Source organism: Onthophagus taurus, chromosome 7 (genome assembly GCF_036711975.1).
Source record: "Onthophagus taurus isolate NC chromosome 7, IU_Otau_3.0, whole genome shotgun sequence".
NCBI lineage: Eukaryota > Metazoa > Arthropoda > Insecta > Coleoptera > Scarabaeidae > Onthophagus > Onthophagus taurus.
The window spans coordinates 18,226,937-18,251,525 of record NC_091972.1 but is presented as its reverse complement, the minus strand read 5'-3'; the positions used below and the strand labels follow the sequence as shown (position 1 = coordinate 18,251,525).

Here is a 24,589-nt window from a genome sequence, read left to right as displayed (position 1 = left end):
TTAGCTCTCCCTCCTTACATAGGACCATAGATTCGTCGTACTTTTTCGGCAAAGCTGTAGAGTTTTAAAAGTTTCCTTCCTTCCGACTCGGTCCGTTAAGAACCCAGTAAATCTCCCCTGTTTAAAAAGAAGCTCGGAAGTTTAAATTTTACATCACGGACAAGTCGGCGGTAGCTCGGCCCGCTTGATACACACTACATAATGATGATATAGTAGAAAATGAGATTTCAGGGGTTCCCGGAATGGTTTGCGGGTTGAAGGGTGGTCGGGGGGGACCGACCGAACATCGTCCCCCCGTTGCTGTCTACCCCACATGCATTAGCGAGATTAAAACTTCACCTTGGTTCTCTCGGCTACGTCATCGGCTCGACGAACGCGAATCGCTCTTCGCTTCGACATCGGAAAGTCGAGTACACTTTTGGAGATTGTAAAATTTATTTCAACAATCTTTTGTTTGATAACAATACCGTTCGCTGTTGACTTTTTATATTGAGATCGTTTCGCCGTTGTATTTACGTTAACGTTTGGTGACGGTACCAAAATCGGATCGGTAAACTGTGGCGGAGGTAATGAAATCCGAAAATCGGAGCTTTTAAAGAGATTTCCCCGCGGGGCGGACCCGAAGGCACGCAACCGTTTCCCCCCACGCGATGGTTTAGATTTAGGTTGACCTTCGATTTTCACCTAGACAAGGAAATGGGTTACTTTTATTTTGTTAATAAATCAAATTTATATAATCACGACCAAGAAACAATGAAACCAATGAAGACAAGAATGAAGTCGAAGAAGTTATACGAAGAAAGTGAAGAATCAAGCAGCGAAAACGACGAAGAAGACAATAAGATAAGAAACATTTGAATTATCGTTCTGTGACGTAGAAGATTCTTTAAAAACATTTTCTGGTGAAGATGAAATGCAGGTAACTGATTGGATAGTAGATTTTGAAGAAATGGCTATAATGATCGAATGGAATTATTTATAAATGTTTTTATTTGCCAAAAAGTCATTAACTGGTTTAGCAAAATTGTTTGTCAAAAGTGAAATGAATAACTTTCTGCCACAAATTGAGCTTTGAAGGGTGAGTACTCCAAAAAGATTAGTAGTGCTACTTTACATGAAATGTTATTAAATAAAAAAATGAAAAAAAATGAAACCATACAAGAGTATTTTCTAAAAATGAAGGCAATGGCTAGTAGAGGAAAAGTAGACGATGTTGCGCTAATGGAATATGTTATTGATGGAATTCCCGACCGAAAAAGATGAAGAAAAAGACTGATGCTGTGAAATGATTCGAGAGAATAATTCAAACAAGTTTAGCGGGAAAACACAACTGGTAATGCATGGGGAACTAGAACCGATAGCATATCAACAACAAAACCAATAATTCGATGTCATTGTGGTCAAGTTGGTCACAAATCCAATGACTGTCCGAAGAAAGAAAGAGGAACGAAATGCTTTAAATGCAACAATTATGGGCATAAAGTGAGAGAATGTAATAAGGAAAAGAGATTTGAAGCAAATTATACCGAAAATGAAACAGGGAAGAATTATAAAGAAGTGATATTAGAAGAAAGGCCGATAACTGCCTTGATTGATACTGGCCAACCTTATTTGCATCAACGAATACTTGCAATTTGAAGAAAAGTTTATAACACTTACTGGAATTGGAAAGAACAACATTAAGACTTTGGGTCAGTTTGTGTGTAATATTATTATAGATGGTGATGTGTATCACACTACAATACACATGGTACCTGAAAAAAACGTTGAGTTGCAAGTTGCTTTTGGGTGATGATTTACTGATGGCAGAAGTATTGATTAACCATTCTGGAATCCATTTCACGAAGATACAGGAAAGATTTGAAATTATGCTCTTGATGGCGACACGATTGACAATTTACCTGAGATAAAAGACACGAAGTTAAGGGAAGAGGTTAGAGAATTGTTTTAAAGGAAGACATTCCGATTTTCCATAGACCTCGTCGTTTATCGCAGGCGAAAATGGATAAAGTAAATGAACAAATTGATGGATGGCTGGATGAAGGAATTATCGAACCGAGCTGTTCTGAATATTCAAGTCCGATTGTTTTAGTCAAAAAGAAAAATGGAGATGCACGCATATATGTAGATTATCGAAAAATTAATAAGATTATCATAACATTAATGTACAAGTCACTAAAAATCAAGAAGCTATATTACTGCAAGATTTATTGCAGAGTTATAATTTACATTGCGTTTTCTATGAAACATCAAGAGAAACGGCAAGAAATACGTCTTGCATTGATAACATTATTACTAATTGGAGTGATGAACAGTATACAAAAGAAACACTTAATTTACACGTGTCAGATCATTACAGCAGCTAAAGTTGCATAACAAAGAAAAGGAAGCTGAAACAAAATAAGTTATTAAACGAAGGGTTATACAAGATTCGAATGTGTGCTATTTTGAAGCGGAAATGTCGAGGTGTTTCTTCTCCGAAAATGCTGGAAATACACCAACAGCAACGTTTTCTGCTTAGTTCATGCACTTGAAGAGTACCTTTGATAAGTGCTGCCCTGAAAAAGAAAGCTTTGTTTCGACTAGAAAAAGGAAAGAAGTAAACTTATCTACAACTACAGAAAACAATTTTAACACTGTACAAATTCTGGGAATTATTGCACAAGAAACAAAAACAGAAGAAGCATACCAAATATACAATAAAAGTGAATTAAAACAACAAGTAATGTATGAACAAAAACTACATAATGAAATAGCGATATACCAAGCTGAAAACAGACAAAAAGAAGTATTGCAAATAATAGATAAGGAAATAAAAAGAGGTAGAAGTAGCTGCAATGCAACCATCACGGCTGAGGTATACAGCAACTATCTCCAGAAAACCGAAAGCAAAGTTAATATCCGTAAAGAAAACGACTATATGAATGGATTACAAATACGCAACGAAAGTTCCTGTTTTCTAAGACCGACTGATACTACAGAAGTCAAAACAATAGTGAAAAGTTTTAAATCAAAAATAACTGAGGACATTTACGGAATGTCTGTTGCTTTTTTGAAGAGAACTATAGAGGGTCTATCTGCACAATTAGTGTATCTTATTAACATGTACCTCAAACATGGAATATTTCCAAACGAATTGAAGTTAGCAAAAATCGTTCCCATCCACAAAAAAGGGAATGTAGAAAAGCCAGACAACTACAGGCCCATTTCTATACTCCCAGTAACTTCGAAAGTCTTCGAATGCGTAATAGCAGATAGAGTTTCTACTTTTTTCGAAAAAAGAATGTTTTTCACTAAATATCAACAAGGCTACCGTAAAGAAAAATCTGTAGACACAGCTATACAAGATACCGTAAACAAAATACTGGAAGCAATAGATAAAAGAAAATTTGTAGAGTTGGCAGGAGTTGATTTATCAAAAGCGTTTATTTATTTATTTACGCTCACGGGACACAGCACAGGACAAACCCAATTCAAGCTGTGCCACTAAAAAAATACAATAAGAAAGAAAAAAAAGGACACAAAAAAACTTAAATCAGTATCTCAAATTGCATAAGTAATTTAACAAAAATAACAGAAAAAAAAAAGAAAAAAACCGAGGTATCTAACAATCAGCACGTGAAAGGACAAGAACTAATTGTAAGTATAAATCAATTTATATAAATTAATCTATATACGGCATGTTCCCAACAGCAGCAAGGGTCGCTCTTTTAAAGGAGATTAAGGAATCGTACGCAAATATATCAATGGCAAGACGGTCAGCAGAGCGAGCAGAGCGCAGCAATGGCGAATGCTGATAGGAGTTAGTACGCGGAGTTGTAGTAAAGAACAGAAAATCAAAACGAAGCGATCTGGGCGGGACGTGGAAGTTAATCAGTGATGTAAGCGAGGATGATTTATAAATATTATGAATTATTTTATATAAAAGTATTATATCATTAGGAAGTCGCCGTTGGCCGAGTCGTAACAAGTGGAAAGATTGGCACGCCGAGTTGTAGTCAGCATAGGTAGTATGAGATTTCCAGCATAAAAAACGAACGAATCTCTTTTGGACACGCTCTAGTCGTTCCACAAATATATTATATTGTGGATTCCATACAACAGTGCAATAATTCAAAATGTTAAATACATACGTATAATAGAGAGTCATTAATGAATTAGTGTCGGTAAAATCAGCAGCCGATCTCATGACGAAACCAAGCATACGAAAAGCCTTGCTAACCACCGAATCGACGTGCTCACTGAATAATAGCTTACTATCAAACGTCACGCCCAAATCTCTTATAGAAGTAACCCTGTTCAACAACTTCCCTCTAATGATGTAGTCAAAGCGTATGGGACCAGGCTTTTTTGTAAAAGTAATTGTAAAGCATTTACTATAATTCATGGTGATGAAGTTTGTGCAACAATATTGAGCAAGTTCGTATAGATCACGCTGAAGAGCAGAACAATCTCTAGGATTTGACACGCGGCAGAAGATCTTTAGATCATCTGCATACATTAAACAGTTAGCGTGTTTAAAACACTTAAATATGTCATTAATATAAATATTAAAAAGCAGAGGTCCAAGAATGCTTCCCTGAGGTACGCCGGATGAGACTGACACCGTCTGCGAGGAAAAACCTCTGACTGTAACCGACTGCGTTCTATCAGCCAAGTAGGAAGCAAGCCACTGGTGAATGCTGTAGGGTAAACCAACATGTTCAATTTTTTGTAGTAAGAGCCGATGATCAACTTTATCAAAAGCTTTACTAAAATCAGTATAAACAGAGTCCACCTGGCAGTTGTCATCGAAAGAATGCAAAATGTAATTAGTATATTCGAGAAGATTGGTCTCTACCGAACGACCAGCAAAAAAACCGTGTTGTCGAGGGTCCAAAACATTTTTTACAGTGTAAAAAATAGGCTTGTAAATTAAGCTCTCAAGGATCTTGCCAAAAATGGGCAACAAAGAAATTGGTCTGTAGTTTTCGACCAAGCTTCTACAGCCAGATTTAAAAATAGGCACCACAGAGGCCCGCTTCCAGACTAGCGGAAAGACACAGTCTTTCAGAGATCTATTGAACTCAGAGATCTGTTGATCTATTGAATTTGATAGTGTAAACCATGCCTTACTCCTCTTTTGTATTACTACGGTATTCGGGGTGTTGCAGATCAAGTATGACCTATCTGAAGTCATACTTGAATGCTAGAATGCAAATCGTGGTGGTAAATGGAGGAAGATCTAGTGCTACAGAAGTCTCATTGGGTGTTCCTCAAGGTTCGGTATTGGGCCCTTTGCTATTTATCATATACATAAATGACATGCCAAGCATTATACCACATGGAGACCTTTGCCTCTATGCAGACGTCACAACTATCGTTTCAACGGGCGAATCAATAAAAGATGTTCAAAATAATTTCAGCAAATCCATGCACGCTGCAAAAGAATGGTTTAATGATAATGGTTTAACGGTAAACGAAGAAAAGACACAATGCATTACCTTCAACAACGGACATAGCAATACCGAAACTAAATCCCTAAAATTTTTAGGTCTATATCTAGACGAGGAATTCAAATGGTACACCCATATAGATAATACTGCCAAGAAGCTAAATGGCGCAATTTACTGTGTACGGAGAATGAGAGCTATCAGTACCATAGTAGCGGCTAAACTCACATATTATGCCAGTTTCCACAGCATAGCAACGTATGGCATTCTGTTCTGGGGCATGTCTTCAGCAGCAGAGCGAATTTTTCTATTACAAAAGAGGGCAATTCGTGCACTTCTCAATTTAAAGAGTAGAGATAGTTGTAGAGAACAATTTGCAATACACAAAATTCTCACCATACCGTCTGTGTACGTATTCAGTTCACACGGGGGGACGAATTGCGAGTTCCACTCCACCGTCTAGTCAAGATATACCATATAGATAATACTGCCAAGAAGCTAAATGGCGCAATTTACTGTGTACGGAGAATGAGAGCTATCAGTACCATAGTAGCGGCTAAACTCACATATTATGCCAGTTTCCACAGCATAGCAACGTATGGCATTCTGTTCTGGGGCATGTCTTCAGCAGCAGAGCGAATTTTTCTATTACAAAAGAGGGCAATTCGTGCACTTCTCAATTTAAAGAGTAGAGATAGTTGTAGCGAACAATTTGCAATACACAAAATTCTCACCATACCGTCTGTGTACATATTCAGTTCACACGGGGGGACGAATTGCGAGTTCCACTCCACCGTCTAGTAAAGACTCAAAATAACTCCGAATATTGGGGCACAAAATTTTTCAATCACTTACCACAGTCAGTTAGACAGTTGCCTTCTAGAAGAATGAACTTGTTCGTTAAGAATTACCTAGCGCAAAACCCAATATACAGGATAAATGAATTTCTTGAAAGATGTATAGAATGAATTATTCTGTTTTCTTTTCTTTTTTCTTGTTTTTGTTTTGTATGTCAATACCACATTCAAATTAGGTGACATTATGACATGTTGTAATTTCTTATGTATTTGCATCGAATAAAGATTATTATTATTATAATTATTATTATTATCGTGAAAGATAGGTACCCATTACCTGTTATTGAGGACCAACTAGACATATTGCAAAAATCAAAGATATTCAGTACGCTAGATCTGAAGAATAGTTCTTTCCATGTCCCCGTTGAGGGAGGAATTAGAAAACTTACATACTTTGTAACTCCTGCTGGGTAATATCAATTTCTTCGAACACCCTTTGGTCTTTGCAATTCATCGGCCATATTCCAAAGCTTTATTAACAACACCTTCAAAGATTTGATAAGGGATGATTCTGACATACATTGATGACATTATAATTTTAGCTGAAAACGAGATGCAGGCTCTGAAAAGATTGAAAAATGTATTAAAGGTTGCTGAAGATCACAGATTAGAGATTAATTGGAAAAAATGCCAATTCTTGAAGTCAGAAATAGAGTATTTGGGTTACGAAATAATTAATGAAAGCATTCGACTATCTCCGAGAAAAATAGAAGCTGTAACCAAATTTAAAGATCCTAGAAACCTGGAAGTTGGTTATTTTCGAAAATTCGTTAAAAACTATTCGCTGATAGCTAAATCGTTAAGTGATTTAATGAAAGAGGATCAGTTATTCTGTTTTGGAAGAATTCAGAGAGAAGCTTTTGAAAGATTAAAGACCGATAAGATGGTCTTTAATCTGACCATCCTGTGACATCCATAAGACCGTCCTGTCCTTAAAATTTACCAAAATGATGCTAAAACTGAATTACATTGTGATGCTTCTAAGTTGGGATTTGGTGCAATACTGATGCAAGAAAGCGAAGATGACCAAAAATTACATCTGCTCAACAAAAGTATTCCAGTTACGAGTTGGAAGTACTAGCTATTATTGAAGGCGTCGAAAGATTTAGAGTTTATTTATTAGGCATTAACTTTGAAATTGTTACAGATTGTTCAGCATTTACTAAAACATTAGAGAAAAAAGAGCTATGTACTAGAGTTGCAAGATGGGCACTTTTACTGGAGGAATTTAAATATATGAAATAAATATGAAGCATGTTGATGCTCTCAGTCGTTACCCAGTGCTGTTAACCTCCATCATAGGTACAAAAGATCGAAAATGCTCAAAGATCCGACGATAGGCTACTAGGATACGAGGACTATGCTATTGAAGATAAAGTGTTGTACAAGTATGAAAATGGGCAACGATTACTATACTTATAGTACGAGATCACCAAGAAATATCACAACGACAATGGACAGTTAGGTTTAAAGAAAATGATGGACATCCTTAAGCAAGAATTTCGGATATCAAAACTTAGAAAGAAAATAGAGAATTGTCGAGAAGAGAATTGGTGAAGAGAAAAACAAATAATCCTGAAAGTTTTCTAAATCTACGCCGCTAGATACTTATCATATTGATCACCTCGGTCCTTTATCTTCTACCAACAAGCACTATAAGTACATTTTTGCTGTAATAGATACTTTTAGTAAATTTACTTGGTTATATCCAACCAAAACAGTGAACAGTAAAGAAGTGATAGAAAAACTATTATTATTATTATTATTGCTGCCGGGCTAAGGGGAGCGACCTATAAGATCTATTGTAACTTTAGCCCTCCAAAGGTTTAGGGCAAATGTAGGTCTTTGATGAACCTTAGTATTGTCCTGAGGTCTTGATCCCTTATTTCGGTAGGTAAAAAGGGAGTTTTACCGAAAATGTTGTGTCTTAGACGGCCTCTGGCGACGCAATTGTACAGTATATGTTCAGCAGTTTCTGACTCGTCGTTGCATAGTCGACAAGTTTGATCCTCAGCTTGTCCAATGTGGAAGAGGTGGTATTTTAAGGGCGCATGGCCGGTCAGGTAGCCTGAGAGCGTCCTTAGATCCCTTTTGCTGGGGCATAAAACCTCTTTGGTTTTGTTTTGCGACGGAGTTATCATACAGTCATCATATCATACTTCGTCAGTTATCATACTCACATCATCAGTTACCATACTTCGCTTGTCTGTGACCTGGACGTTCTTTCCAGCGTAAGGCTACCATTGAGACCTCCCAGTTGTTGATTATTTGTTTTAGGTGGCTTTTTTGAAGTCCACAACCAGGTTGGGGTCCAATGAAGGGCGTGTTCGCTGCCTCTTTGGCCAGCTTATCCGCCTTCTCATTGCCCTCAATGTTACTGTGACCTGGAACCCACCATATGGTAACATCATTGTCATCATTCTGTAGGTTCAAAGCGGTGAAGAAGTTTATAGCAAGAACTTCTGATTGGAAAATTGTTATGTCCGAGGTGAGGGGCAATTTGATGTGGCTATTTGGTCCACTGATGCCCATGCCTACTCCGGATCTAACTGTCTGAAGCATCGATGTACCAGGCTAGGGCTCCTCTTTTTAGTTGAACCCCTCCCTTCGCCCAATCATCCCTGCTACTAAATATGACCTTATACGGCTGGTTGAAATTGTATTCTGTCGGTATAAAAAACTGTTTTCAGTGATAAGGCACTGGAAGCTGCCTCCTTTTGTATATATAAATGATCTCATTGCACCCGTTATGTTAAGACATAATTGGCACCTTTTTTGGCACCTTAGCTATCTTACTATAATCATCAATAAATGTCAAAATATATTTTTCACCATTAAATCCCGTAGTGGTATGAGGCCCATTCAAATCAGTGTGAACTATTTCTAAAATTTCTTTAGCTTTAGTTCTGTTATTGTCAAAAGGTAAATTATGCATCTTATTTTCAATACAAGTTTTGCATTTCATATACTCGGTTTCTAAATGTTCAGGTATGCCATCTAATAATTGGCTTTTACACAAAGTTGTTCAATCAGAAAAATTTACATGACGCAGAATACGAGCCATTTTTCCTTTAACGTCATATTAATTTTAGTATTACTATTTGTAATATTTACTTCCTTATTTTTAATTATACTTATCATTTTATATAATCTACCCTCTTTCCTAGAAATTGCGATCAATTGATTATGTCTGTTATACATTTTTGAAGTATTTATCTTTGATATAATTTTATTTTTATCTGTGATTTTAGCATGACTAATTAAATTTCTATCCATTTCTTTAAATGAAAAACATTTGACATTCTAATTGGAATTATTTTTTCATATCTACCTCGCTGTCTGCCTCTATTATAATAATTATTGCTTCTTCGTTGGATGAAATTTTCTCGGTTGTACTGTAGCTGCTGCATTCCACCTCGTTTCCTGAAGTGCCCTGGTTGCTCACATTTATAACAGACTTCTTGATTCTGTTTCTTTGTAAAAAAGGCATTTGACTTTTGGTCACAATTTGTGGATTCTTCTTCATCTTTTAATTTGAACAAGCTTATTTTACTTTTTAAATACTCTCCGGTCTGATCCTCTTTTTTTAAAACATCAACCAAATCTCCAATATAACTCAATGAATTTTTTCTTTTTCCGTTACTTTTGCACTCGTAGCTTTTAATGAATTTACTGATTTTTCAAATTCACTAAAAAATGTTGGAATATCTTTATAATCTTTCATTCTCAGTTTTTCCAATTTATTTCTTCAAATTATCTGTAACGCTGTCGATTCTTTTAAATATAACTCATCAAATTTCTTTATAATACCATATGTAGCTTCTATTTCGCTCTCAAATTCCAGTTGTTTATTTGTGATCGCACTGTAGATCATATTGATAGCTTTTAAATTTTTCTCATCCCAATCATCTCCATCGGAACTCTGGTTTTCTCTCTAACAGCTTCGTTACATTTTTTCATTTTCAAATATATGATTATTCTCTTTTTCCAGCTTCTTTCTTTTTCTTGTATGTAGATTCCAATTAAAATTCTTTTGCTATTAACAACATTAAAATAAATACTTTAGTTTGTTACTTTTAAAACATGTGTTTTTTTAGTTTAACAATCTAATCCTACATATATTCAAAACTTATCTTGTCATAACAAATATACCGTACTATCCACATTAGATACCCATCACTCATTGATTATACCATGTCAGGGGTTACGGTTAATTATAATCCCTGGTATTGCAAAGTAGATGAGCGAGGGGGTACGCGTTAAATAAGATAAGTAAGTAGCTCATAGCAGATGTTCCGGGTGGTTCTGACCGACCATCTGCGTTTTAGAACTTTGTGATTCACCACGCAGGTAGAGGGCGGTTTAACACCACCACCTTCCTAACGTGGATGCTTGATTGAAACAAATGATGCCGTGGTGAAGGAGTCGCAATGGTCGTTCCTGGTTAAATAGGTCTCGCTTTAGCGGATCATCAATCTCCGATGTCGTGCCATCTCGCGGACTGCATTAGCAGTGGCGAATCGAAGCTTTCTAAGCGAGTGAATATCACGCGGAATTTCGTCTCTTTCTTCCTTTATTCGAAACGGTTTTGATAAACGATCTAACGGTATGAACTATGATGGTGTACCTCGATAGGTGAAAATACGATTACGGTCGTGGTGTTATTAATGGTACGGTTCGTAAACTGAAAAGGTGGAAATATGGATGTGAAATATGTAAAAAGAATAAATTTTGAACTCTTGTTTTTTATGATTAAAAGGAAAATTTAAGTGTGTCCTTTTTTGTCGTGACAACACGTTGGAAACAAAAAAAAACATGAGGGTAGTAGTCAGCCATCCTTAATCCTTAAAGCATCGTATAAAGAGTCCAACGATGCGAAAGAATCGGCCACATGTTCATCGGATCTCCGCTTCTGCTGCTACCTTTTAGCTTTCCCGTCGATAATGTTTTATTATGGCACTTGATTTCGTTTTATTACCCTCCCATATGTTTCTTTCCATACGCGACTTAACACTAAATTCATTCATCGATCAAAAAAATGGTACTTTTTTATATTTGCCTATGCATTAATTACACACCGCATTTACTTTTTAACAAAATTATAACCATCTCTTGGGAATCGTCAACAACTTTTTCCAATATTTTTAATTAATCGCTCTCTTTTCGTCGTTCCCATCTTTTCGGTGTTTCATTAAAAGAGAAAGAGGAACTTTGAGTGTGACTAAAGTGTGGTAAAGCTGATTTGGAGAGGCGTTCCGACGTCGTTCCCAATAACCGGACTCAGAAAGTCCCGGGTCCCGTTCCGGACTTGTGATCGCGGGTTCCCTCTAAGTGAAATCGGGGGTCCTCCGCTGGCTTATGATTATTAAATTATCCCATTAGGGACTGCGCCCTCTCCCGTAAATAAGTTGTCTATAGTTTTGCCTAAAGCTATTATTACCGGACGAATCTCTTTGTTCGCTTCAATATACACTCTCATCTTATTTAAATGGAAATGACACCATCACTAATTGACATGATATCGCAAATACTTTGATTTAAATCTATTACATATAATTTGTTATGATTTATACAAATTTATACAAAGAAATGGTTTCTGCGTGTCGAATTTACACTCATATAGACTTCTTCTAAGGATTGAGCAACCAAATGTTATTAGCTGAATCCGAATCTACAATCAGTTTTTGAGACATTTAATAATTATTTGTTACAATTTTTGAACAATTCACGTATTAGTGTTCAACAGTAGTTGCTTATCATGCCATCATCCCAAAGCCCTTCGATTTTCGCCATGTCTTGGTATGACCACTATAAGCCTAAGTTTTCAGGCAAAAAATCAACACGACGTTCATGAGGCAAAAGTAGCAATCATCACTACAATAAAAATGAAAAGTAGTATGTCATTTTATACACCTTTATACAGGGTGATTCACATAAGAACCGACACAGAGCAGAAACATGTAGAGGACAATAAATTAAGTTATAGGCCTTCAAAGTTGAGTGTTAAATTTTTAAAACATTCAATATCTTCGTAATACAGTAAGCTAGAAATACCAAATGTGGTATACGTTATGAGTGTACCAAGGGTATTAATTGGTAGCAAGTTGAGATCAATTGAGGCATTTCAAAGGGTTGATTATGGTTGATGGTACCCTAAATTTTGACAGATCTTTTTAACCTTTTGACGGATTTAATACATTATTACCTCATTTCATGTGGAATTTAATTCTAAAACTTTTCTTACTCTAATTATTTTTTAAAAAACTTTGTCGTTTTCATAAAAAACTTAAATAACTAAAGACATTTATTTCATATTTACATGTTACTTAAAATAAGCGAAAATTCAGTAGTCGGCTATGAAATTGTACGTCAAACTTGACAAATAGGTTATAAAATTATTTGACAACAAGGTTTTATAACCTATTTGTCAAGTTTGACGTACAATTTCATAGCCGACTACTGAATTTTCGATGATTTTAAGTAGCATTAACGAAATACGTGTCTTTAGTTATTTGAATTTTTTATTAAAACGACAACGTTTTTTAAAAAATAATAAGAGTAAAAAAAGTTTTAGAATTAAGTTCCACATGAAATGAGGTAATAATGTATTAAATCCACCAAAAGGTTACATAACTCTGTCAACATTTAGGGGACCATCACCCATAATCAACCCTTTGAAATGCCCCAAATGATCTCAATTTGCTACCAATTAATAACCTTGGTAGACTTATAACGTATACCAAATTTGGTTTTTCTAGCTTAATGTATTACGAATTTATTGAACTTTTTAAAAATTTAAGAGCCAACTTTGAAGGCTTATAACTCCTCAGGTGTACAACTTAGTATAGAGATAAGTTACTTTAAATCATCTTAATTTATTGTCCTCTACATGTCCCTGTTCTATGTCGGTTCTTATGTGAATCACCCTGTATTTTAACTTCACAGATGAATATGGTAGGCAGATACACTAGAAAAAGTAGCAGACAATCCTGGAGCGAAATTGTTATGCAGTTAATCAAAATAAAAGAGTCAAAGAAACAAACCAAAGCCTAATTGACTACAATCGAAACTCTTTGGTGTCACAACAATAACAGAAGTAAAATTGAGTAAATGTTATCCATTTTTATCACTTATTAATATTTAAATAAATAGAAACAATTGTACTTAGTGATATCATTTATTCGATCTTTACCCGTTTCGGCTCACATTAAAGAGCCATCCTCAGAAGATATCTCCTTAAATTATTACAATAAAATTAACAATCAGCAGAGTGGAGGTGGTGGTTTTATTTGATAAAATCTTGATAAAATTTGCATATGTCAGCAGATTACAATTGCTTGTATAATAAACGTCACAGAAAATACGAAATCACAGTTAAAACACACAACAAAATCGACAATAACAACGTGTTTGTTAAATACAAATTAAAAAATCAAAGTCTATACAGAAATCTGTAACATTGTAAACACATTGTATACAAGTTAGATCATGCCTTACCAAAAATTCATAAACCAACGCGCTCCATTATTTCTAGTATTGATTCTAGCACATATAAAATATCAAAATTTCTGGTTAACTTCTTTAAGAATGTTATAAATTTTCAACTTGAACACACCATTTCGAAAAGACAAAATTTAATAAACAAAATCAATTTATTACAACTCCCTGAAGATTTTACCATGAGTTCAAGAATCACTACAAATAATTGAAGAAATCATAAAGGAAAAGATGCTATGCACTGAATAAAACTTTTGCCGTTCCAATGAAAAAATTTTTGAATTCACGGAAGGTTTACCTATGGGTTCACCTTTAAGTGGACTCATCTCCGACATCTTCTTGAATAAATTGGAGAATGAATTTATAATGAACGATAATCCATATAAAAGTAACATCTTATTCTGGACTAGATATGTCGACGATGTATTCGCCATTATTGACAATGGAGATAATATACATAATCTACATGCATATATTAACACAATACATAATAATATAAAATTTACGTTAGAAACAGAGAAAGAAAATAAACTTAACTTCTTAGATTTTACTTTGCAAAAACACAAACATAACATTTCATTTGATATATTGCATAAGCCTACCCAAACGGATAACATTATTCCTTTTAATTCTTTTCATGATCATTCCCAAAAAATGGCGTCTCTACATTCATATATACATAGAGCATGTAATTCACAACTTGATCCTGATAAACTCAATAATGAAATTAGTGTTATTACACAAATAACCACTAATAATAAATTTAAAGTAGACACAATAAAAAAGTTAATCAACAGAAAACAAAACAAACTAAATTTAAGTAATATAACTACACTTACTGATCCTATAAATACTGACTCAGAGAACAGTACTGGTAAATATAGGGCCATATCTTATCCCGGAAACATGGCAAGCAGTTTGAAGTGAATCTTCAGGGAATATAATATAACATTGACATTTAAAACAAAAAACTCAATCAGAAACATTTTGAACAATTCAAAGAATCAAATAAGTATGCTAGATAATAATAGCATTTGCAAGATAGACTGCGACACCTGTGGTGCAACGTATTATATAGGAGAAACAGGGAGAAGCTTAAGAACAAGGATTCACGAACATATAACTAGACCTAACTCAAGGACAGTAGAATCTAACAGGACTGCTACATGTATTATATTTTTGTAGCCCACTACGGGTTGGTTGCCCGCACTCTACGTCACACTATTTGCCACGCCCTGTTAACTGTCATTGAGTACTATGCGTCCTAGCAGTCCTGTTAGATTCTACTGTCCTTGGACCTAACTCAGTTTTTAATAAACATCTAAACTATAGTAACCATCAGTTCGACATCAACAAAAATATTAAATTACTACATGGAATGAATAAAAGTTATAAAATGGAAATAGTTACTGTACGAAATTCATAAAGAATAACCCTAGCAAACTCATTCTAAATGAACAAACGACTCCAATTTTTCCACACCTATACGAAACTTTAAAAATCCATTTAATTCCGATAATTTCTCCCGAAGCTTACTTTGCTGTACTGTTTTTGTTTTTCCAATTTCAACACATACTAATACATAAATTATCCGTTTCTTGTTTTTATTTTTGATCTAACTTGTATACAATGTGTTTACAATGTTACAGATTTCTGTACAGACTTTGATTTTTTAACTTGTATTTGACAAACACGTTCTTATTGTCGATTTTGTTGTGTGTTAACTGTGATTTCGTATTTTCTGTGACGTTTATTATACAAGAAATTGTAATCTGCTGACATATGCAAATTTTATCAAGATTTTATCAATTACCATTCAATTATTTTCCATACTGACGGAAGTAAAACCACAACCTCCACTCTGCTGACTGTTAATTTTATTGTAATAATTTAAGGAGTAATCTTCTGAGGATGGCTCTTTAATGTGAGCCGAAACCTCACATAAATAATAATATAAGCTTATCGTAAACAAATATCTTTACGACAGCCTGAGCCAATGTTTTCAGCACGCGCTAGAGCATTTAATAAGCCTCAAGTGTCCAAATTTTATGAGGTTGTAGTAAATCTATCGCTAAAGATAGAATTTACAATATGGATGAGAGTGATTTAGCCACTGTTCAGAAATCTTCAAAAATCCTCGATTGAACTGTTACTTGAACTGTTACATGTAATTTTGTAGATTCTATAATAAAAAAGGAATCTATCGCTGAAGATAAAATTTACAATATAGATGAAAATGATTTAGCCACTGTTCAAAAACCTTCAAAAATCCTGGGTTCAACTGGTCGAAAACAAGTTGGGTCCTTAACTAGTGCGGCACGTGGTTTACACCATCTGTTGCAGGGTTGAAAAAAAACATGTATTTATTAATTTTATACAAAACATATTGAAAAAATTGTTTAAATCATATTTTTTCAAACATAATATTAATTAAAAATGTTTGATCTATTATTCTATTAAATAATAGATACCTTATTTGAAGTCCGACTCTTACTAAAATATCGCGATCAGCTGTTACGAACTACGTCGCGCTGCCGCCGTGAGGCTGTGCCGGTGAATCCCCGAAATAAGAAAACCAATCGCAATGAGGAACTATTATCCTGGAGGAACCACAAACTATTTATAAATTCGCATTGTAAGTTGGCTATTGCAATAACGTCTACTGTAAGTAATTTTGTGCTTGTGGTGTTCTTTTTTTGAAAAATGTCGTCTACGGGAAGTCTATTTGGTTATATTTTGATGTTAAGTTAAACCTAACCTTTTAATTAAGACTTGATTTGACAAAAATTATTGAATAAATCTTTTTTCAGAGTCTATGTCAGCGTCAGCATCAACAACCTCTGTTACTGATAGCACTTTATGTATAAATGACAGTGACGTTGTGATGACCCCAAAACCGTCTACTTCTAAAAGCAGCATTTCAAGCAGTAATAGTAATAATCACACTTCTGAGTATTTATTACAGCTACATAAAAATTCAATTAAGCAATGTGAAGACTATAATTGTAAGGTAACTAGTATAGTCACAGACAACGCTGCAAATGTGACCAAAATGAGAAGGGATCTGTTTGAGGAATTAGACAGGAAAGATATAATAACTTATGGTTGTTCAGCCCATATATCGAACCTACTTGCCCATGATATAGAAGTTATAGAAGTGCCAGGAATAAAGAGTAATATCAAAAAAAAATTGTAAATATTTCAGAAATGTACATTTTCCTAGCGCAAAATTCCGAGAAGGTGGTGGTTCTGCTCTTGTATTGCCTCAGGATGTTCGTTGGAATACGTTATCGGACTGCTTGGAAAGTTTCTTGAAAAACTGGTCAATATTATTCGACGTTTGCTCAAACAACAGAATAAGTATTGATAAAGATATAATAAAGCTTGTAAACGACACCAATTTAAAGACAAATGCCCCAAGACTATTTAAAAAAATTAAGTAAATAAACTTAGTCAAGAGCAAATAGAAACTGGCATGGAATATGTAGATACCTACCATCCAGAAGCATTGCCAATTATTATTAATTACCAGGCAAAGTGTGTACGTGTTGACACAAAAAAAAATATATGTAACCCTATTGCCGGTGTTTACGGCTAATTCAGTGAAGACGGGTGTGAGTAAATAAAACAGTGATGTAAAAAAAATATATATAATACGAATTAAATTTATTAAATGTTGAGCGCCAGAAATTTTTGAGAAAAATTTCAAACTCCAAATGCAAAATACCTTTTAAAATCAATAACAAAAATAAATAACTCTGGTCCGCATAAGCTTATGTTTCCCCTCACAACAACATTAAGAAAATGCATAAAAAAAAAATTAAATAATATCTCGAACAAAATAAAGAAAACAAAACAAAAAATATTTACTAACTTGAATTATTGAAATCAAAATCAATAAATACTCCTAATCAAATAAATGATATACTTCGAAGAAAGAAAAAAAAATCATTCAGCTATTCAACTCAAATGTTGAATTCAATAAACAAATAAGGTAAGTACAATCACGATAATACCGAAATAAAGAATTCAATCTTAGTTACTCGACACAGGTAAGTTTATTCGTAATTTAAAATAGTTAAATGCACTTATCTGGTTTATCTTCTTTTTTTTTTGTTTAAGGTCTCCACCAAGGTTCACCAGGATACCACGCTAGCGATGACGTTAACACTTATGAAGATTTCCAATTAATCTGCTCCTGATTAATTAAGTACGGTGAGTACTCGAACATTAGTAGAACAGTAGTTTTATAAATTTGAAACTAGTACTATCTTGAAAACTAGTATAAGTTGAAACCTAGATACAGTTAAATATATTTAAATTAATTTTTGTTTCCAGATAAATCGATAATTCACGCCAAGATGGTGTACAAACCTTAGTTGTTGGTCGGTTTCCACAGATTCTTTTCGAAAGGTTATAACTTCCGCACAAGCGAATGGTGATGATGTTTACCAAAAATACTCAAAAACACACCACACTACACTGGGATAGAATAATCGCTCAATAAATTCCCTTTTTCTAAGGTAAGTAAGAACTTTTTACTCTAAACGAACGTCTTTCCCAAAACCTTTTGTTCAACTCCACTTTTCAGAAAAATGCACCAATCGTCCACGCGCAAACTGGTTTTCTCCGAGTTCGACGTCACGCCACATGTTTTCAAACAAAAATAAAATACAATTTTTCAATTTTGCATCGAGCAATAAAATAAACCAATATAAACCATTGCGCTTTGAATATCATTTAAAAACCCTAAAAAAAAAATCAAAATCAACTCCAACCGTAACACTGTATTGCCTCAGGATGTTCGTTGGAACACTTTATCGGACTGCATGGAAAGTTATTTGAAAAGCTGGTCAATATTATTCGACGTTTGCTCAAACAACAGAATAAGTATTGATAAAGATATAATAAAGCTTGTAGACGACACCAATTTAAAGACAAATGCCCCGAGACTACTTAAAAAAATTAAGGAAATAAACTTAGTCAAGAGCAAATAGAAACTGGCATGGAATATGTAGATATCTATCATCCAGAAGCATTGCCAATTATTATTAATTACCAGGCAAAGTGTATACCTGTATTGCTTCAGGATGTTCGTTGGAATACTTTATCGGACTGCTTGGAAAATTATTTGAAAAACTGGTCAATATTATTCGACGTTTGCTCAAACGACAGAATAAGTATTGATAAAGATATTATAAAACTTGTAGACGACACCAATTTAAAGACAAATGCACCAAGACTATTTAAAAAAATTAAGGAAATAAACTTAGTCAAGAGCAAATAGAAACTGGCATGGAATATGTAGATACCTATCATCCAGAAGCATTGCCAATTATTATTAATTACCAGGCAAAGTATGTACCTGTATTGCCTCAGGATGTTCGTTGGAATACTTTATAGGACTGCTTGGAAAGTTGCTTGAAAAACTGGTCAATATTATTCGACGTTTGCTTAAGCGTCAGAATAAGTATTGATAAAGATATAATAAAGCTTGTAGATGACATCAACTTAAAGATAAATACCCCAAGACTATTTAAAAAAATTAAGGAAATAAACTTAGTCAAGAGCAAATAGAAACTGGCATGGAATATGTAGATACCTATCATCCAGAAGCATTGCCAATTATTATTAATTACCAGGCAAAGTGTGTACCTGTATTGCCTCAGGATGTTCGTTGGAATACTTTATAGGACTGCTTGGAAAGTTACTTGAAAAACTGGTCAATATTATTCGACGTTTGCTCAAACAACAGAATAAGTATTGATAAAGATATAATAAAGCTTGTAAACGACACCAATTTAAAGACAAATGCCCCAAGACTATTTAAAAAATTAAGTAAATAAACTTAGTAAAGAGCAAATAGAAACTGGCATGGAATATGTAGATACCTATCATCCAGAAGCATTGCCAATTATTATTAATTACCAGTCAAAGTGTGTACCTGTATTGCCTCAGGATGTTCGTTGGAATACTTTATCGGACTGATTGGAAAGTTATTTGAAAAACTGGTCAATATTATTCGACGTTTGCTCAAACGACAGAATAAGTATTGATAAAGATATAATAAAGCTTGTAGATGACATCAACTTAAAGATAAATACCCCAAGACTATTTAAAAAAATTAAGGAAATAAACTTAGTCAAGAGCAAATAGAAACTGGCATGGAATATGTAGATACCTATCATCCAGAAGCATTGCCAATTATTATTAATTACCAGGCAAAGTATGTACCTGTATTGCCTCAGGATGTTCGTTGGAATACTTTATAGGACTGCTTGGAAAGTAACTTGAAAAACTGGTCAATATTATTCGACGTTTGCTCAACCGTCAGAATAAGTATTGATAAAGATATAATAAAACTTGTAGACGACACCAATTTAAAGACAAATGCACCAAGACTATTTAAAAAAATTAAGGAAATAAACTTAGTCAAGAGCAAATAGAAACTGGCATGGAATATGTAAATATCTATCATCCAGAAGCATTGCCAATTATTATTAATTACCAGGGAAAGTGTGTACCCTTTAAACCATATATGTTTTCTAAACATCTAATTGGGAATGTAAAACCATTGGCGTTCTATGAAAAATATAAATACGACAGCATTGGAACTTGCTCAACAGAGCTTCATACAGCTATTGCATCGTCAGCCAACATAGAAAGACTCTTCTCATCATACGGTTTAGTCCATTCAAAACTACGTAATCGGCTAGGCAATGTCAAAGTTGCTAAGTTGGTTTCAATTTTTAAAGAGCTTTCAGATTGATGACTTAGATGACTATGAGACTGAAAGAGTGTGAGAAATTTGTTACCGCTTGTATGCAAAATGCTTTAAGTTTTCCAATTTTTGTTGTGTTCCTAATAAATAAATAATATGTATCTTAAAAAGTTTGTATAATGTATTTGAAAATGTATCCTATTTTTATTCATTGTAGTATTAATAAAGAAAATAAAAAAAAAGCTTTATTTTCTTATCAACATCCATCACACTAAAAGTGAAAACTTTACAAATCTATCTTTTACACTTTTAACTTTTTTAGGCATTAATGAATTGTGAATAGCTTCTTGCAACTCTTGGCTCATTCTTTTTACAAAAGTGAACCATATATTCATAAGGCCTGTTTTGGCTCAAATCTTCTGCAGTTTCGACCAGTTCTGAACTTTTCTGCGCATACATATTACATATTAAATGTATGCATAGAAACATTCAGAACTGTTTGGAACTACAGAATTCTTGAACCAAAACAGGTTTATAGTAAACTTAGGATCTGTGCTTGAGAACTGAATGTTTGTGATTACAAAAATTAGATGAGACTTCTTTCTCTACTATTAATTTTATTGAGTATTTAGATTAAAGGTGTGGGTTGTGTGTCCATCCCACCCTAAACATTAAACCCGTGCTACTTCCAACCCTCTAACGACGACGTTGTGCTGAATAATTAACGCGTAGCCTGTTGTTTCTTCCGTTGACGTCGTTTCCCCCGATTCCCGGGGGTGAATCACGTGCGTTGTCGGTGACTTTTAACTTTCTAGGTGGTGTGCGCGCGAAACGATGGTAAAAAGTTAAGCGTCGCGTCGCGTGTCTTTTCATCAATTTCCGGTCGTACGTCCGCCGGTAATGCGTTGACGTCGAAGAAGGCGTCGAAACGGAACCGCTAATGATACAAACAGGTTCGATAAAAACACAAATAAAAGCGACACAAAAAAAACATTTTCTCAGAGTTTTTAAAATAATGAAATTTATTTTTGCCGATTCTATTGTTAAAGGCTACAACTAGAACGGGTCAGTTGGTTTTTGGTTTATCCACCCCTCGATTGTCCGGTTCTTCCGTTTTGGGTCATGAATCACTTACGGTATTCGATGTCAAGGGCTTCCGGTACACATAAAGTCAATTTGACGACGTTTTCTCCTGAACGTTCCTTACCTTTAAAACGGACCGATTATCGTTTATACTCGTTTACTGCGCTGGTTAATGGACTGATTTTGTGTTCGTTCCGTAATCGTAATTTGTTGACCGTTAAGACTTCACATTAAAGTCTTAAAAAAACATTCACGTTTTCTGGTTAAATTACTACTTAAGGTTTTAGTTACAAAATATATATCAAAAATAAACTTATATAAACATTTTTGCAACAATGTAAAAAGTTTTATAGAAAGTAAAGTATGGAGGTATATGTTGAGGTATAGTAAGGTCTTTGATAAAGTTAATTATTGAATGCTCTCAGCAGTTCATTGCGTTATTGCGTATGACGGGCATTAAATAATTTTTAAGTGAATAAACATATCTTGTAAACGTAGACAGCAATTATCAACTCTCGCGAGCTTTACATCCGTTATTCGTGATTATTGTAATAAGCTATGTTTAACAATAAACACTTCATCCTTATAATTGGTGATATATTAAGGTTTTGGTCTGCACTTTTTGCACTCTTAGATTCAGTTATTTCTTCCTAGATTGTATGTAACGATACAGTTTCAAAATATGGTGGGTTTATAATTTATTATTATAGTTTATTACTTTTAGACCTACTGACAAAAACGAGGTTACCGCTGTAACAAAGAAACTAAAATCTAAAAAAACAGAAGATATATACAGGAATTTCATATAACTCGCAAAATTTGATTGCAGTAACCATAGTTATGAAACTACTATGTACTTGCACTGTCCCACATAAAATGCAACATAGCTTAATAGTACAGGCATTGGATAGTTTTGCAAGGAAAAAGGTGATGTCCTTATGATAACCCTGAGTTTTCTGTCTTGTGGTAGTTCTAGTGGAAAACCTAGAACAAACTAGAACTAACATTAGACCTAGAAGGCGACTGAGATAAGCTCTTGAGCTGAATATATAAGAGTTTCTTTCAGTCTGACACATGGTTTATACCCGAAAACAGAAATCCCAGTCATGCGTGCAGAAATCTCTTAATTTGCTGAGAAGTTGCTCTTAATTTCAGAAAGTATGCAGATATGGTGTCAACAGAGAACGTGTTGGCTGGGTATCCTCCTATGTACTTACTGGTGTGGAAACGCAGCAGGAACTAGTAGACAAGAGAGTTTCTTTCAGTTTATCTCTAAACATGTTAATGGACGCACTCTTAAGCAAAAACATTGCGGAGCGCAGATAAAAGACTTAGTATTCTGGTGGGATGATCAGGTATTGGAAGGAAGAACAAACTATAACTAAAAGAAGACACTTACGAACAGCAAGATGCAAAGAGAGAGTACAAAGAAGCAAGAAAAAATTAACCATCATCATCATAAAGAATAAATCGGAGTACAATATACAATCAGTTTAGAAAGTTATTCCTAATACTGAGAGAGTCTCAGAGAGAGATGGAAGGATGATGACAAAAAACGTCAACCGGAATCATTCTCATTGGCGAGGCTTAAGAGACAACAAACCCAAAAAACCGCCTGGCAAAGACAAAGTAACAAATGAGATACACAAGATAAATGAGCCTTTGAGAGAAAAGCAATTTTCAGGAGAAATTAGAAAAATTGTAAAATCTTACCTTACAAGTACAAAAATAATCCTTCCGGACGGCAGAGCATAGAAGCCATCGTTTGTTTCTTCTTTCCCTTATCTTCTTTGGAATGTATTTATGGACGAGAGAAACTGAGGATGAGGTTACAAAAAGGTATGTCACTGGTGGAATATGGAGATAATCATACTGAAAAATAAGACTGTACAAAAAATGTCGTATATCGTACCTGCAACTAGCTAAGAACAAAACAAAAATGATTATTGTTGAGGGCACATGGTATACACCCAAAAACGGAAGTTCCAGCCACACGCGCAGAAATCTCTACGCGACTCCAGCATGAGCAGTTGCCCTTAACTTCAGAAAGTATGCAGATATGTTAATATATGACACGGTGTCAATAGAGGATGTGTGTTAGTTGGGCATCCTCCTATGGACTTACTGGTGTGGAAACGCAGCAGGAGCTGATAGACAGGAGGCGAGGATTCAACCTAAAACATAAAGCGGATGTATAAGTATAAAATAGCGACCACTACAAATACAAGATTTTAAGTCAGATCAGTATTCAACTTAAAAATACAATTAATTCCAGTATAATCACATCTGCATTCAGATTCTTAAATTAATAAAATGGTCGAAGTCGTAACTCAACGTTACGTGCAGCTGTTGATAAAAGCTGATTATAGGAAATAGGCATGAAATTGTTTTTAGTGACAAAGAGTAATATAATTTCATATAACTCGCCATATATAATATTTAATTCTCAGTCTTGTGTTAGTTCTAGTGCAAAACTAGAACTAACACAAGACTGAGAACTAGAAACTTGTGTTAGTTTTAGTGATAGTGCTAAAAGCTAGACCGAGAACTAGAACCAGTCGGATTTAGCCGCACGTCTCTCAAGGCCTTGATTATATCTTGTTTTTTTTTAAACAGTTGTAATTCTTCATTTCAAACAGATTTATAAGTAAAAAATTCTTAAACTCAAGAAAATAGCAAAATAGATTAATAATTCTTCAAAATTGTTCCAATGCAACTTCACAAAAGTAATCGTACAGTTCCAGTTGTTGCAATGAACGATGAGATCTGCGTAGTGCAAGTACTTCGTAGGTCCTCTATTCGCTTTTAGTACTTTCAATATTCTCGGCATTGATTGCACAAGCTTTTCAGCATAAGAAATCGGAATTTTTGCCCGTTCTGCTTGTAATGCAACTTTTTACGATTTCTTACTGTCAATGTTGTGTTTACTAATTGCTTTTTCTAAACACGTAGTCTATGGGGTTAATATCTGGTGACTTGGCGGAGAATGTAGCTGCTTA

The 24,589-nt window shown here is 34.5% G+C and overlaps 1 long non-coding RNA gene across 1 annotated transcript; it reads left to right on the top strand.

Annotated features, from left to right (window-relative positions):
- The first annotated feature begins 17,934 nt into the window (after positions 1–17,934).
- On the top strand, positions 17,935–18,559 carry LOC139430706 (uncharacterized). The gene is made up of 3 exons (XR_011641090.1): positions 17,935–18,001; positions 18,125–18,309; positions 18,378–18,559. It is a non-coding gene; the product is annotated as an uncharacterized lncRNA (long non-coding RNA).
- Positions 18,560–24,589: the final 6,030 nt, after the last annotated feature.